Here is a 790-nt window from a genome sequence, read left to right as displayed (position 1 = left end):
CTGGGATGTTCCCACTGCAGCTGAGCTCACTGTGCCCTTCCCAGGGTGTGGCAGAGAGGAGGCCCAGGCAAGGCCCTGGGAGGGATTTGGGTTCTGTGTCTGCTGGAGATGTGCTGGCCAGGGCTCTTCTGTCTCCATCCAGTGGTCCCTCCAGCCTGCTCTTCCCCACCCCCAGGCACCTGGCCTGCTGTAAATGAACCTACTGTGGGAGAATCCCCCTGATGCTTTGGGCCTCCAAATCAGTTCACCTTTAGAAAATCCTGCCTCCAGCCAACCCACTCACACCTCTGAGGCTCACTGGTGTTTGAGTCTCTTTTTTTCATTTTAGGGATTATTTTACACTTTAATTTTTTAAAAAGAAAGCATGCCACTCTCCCACCCCATTGCACAGCCAGTCCTGGAAGTAGCATGGGCTCTCCAGGATATGGTGTATATTTTCCATGGTGAGAACATTCTGTAATACCAGCATTTCCAGGAGAGGCTTGGTCTCCATAATAATTCCACGTTCAGAGGATGAGTTGTGGTTGGTGTGCCCCTCCCTAAGTTTTGCCTATGCATGGAAGACCTGCAATGAGGGGATAGTTCCTGGATTCTGGGGAATAGTGTGTTGCTGGGGTGTGTTTGAGGGGGCAGAGAGGTTGTGTGCCTGTGACCCGTGTTTCTGCCAGCTCATGGGCCAGGTTCCTTGGGTGGGTGGGCCGAGGGAAGGCTGTAGGGATGAGAACTTGAATCAGGCTGGATGGAGGGTCAGCAGCAATGGGTGGGCATAAGGGACACATATAAAGACTGA

Source organism: Myotis davidii, unplaced genomic scaffold, assembly GCF_000327345.1.
Source record: "Myotis davidii unplaced genomic scaffold, ASM32734v1 scaffold1582, whole genome shotgun sequence".
NCBI classification, from domain to species: Eukaryota; Metazoa; Chordata; class Mammalia; order Chiroptera; family Vespertilionidae; genus Myotis; species Myotis davidii.
Note: the sequence above shows the minus strand (reverse complement) of the source record.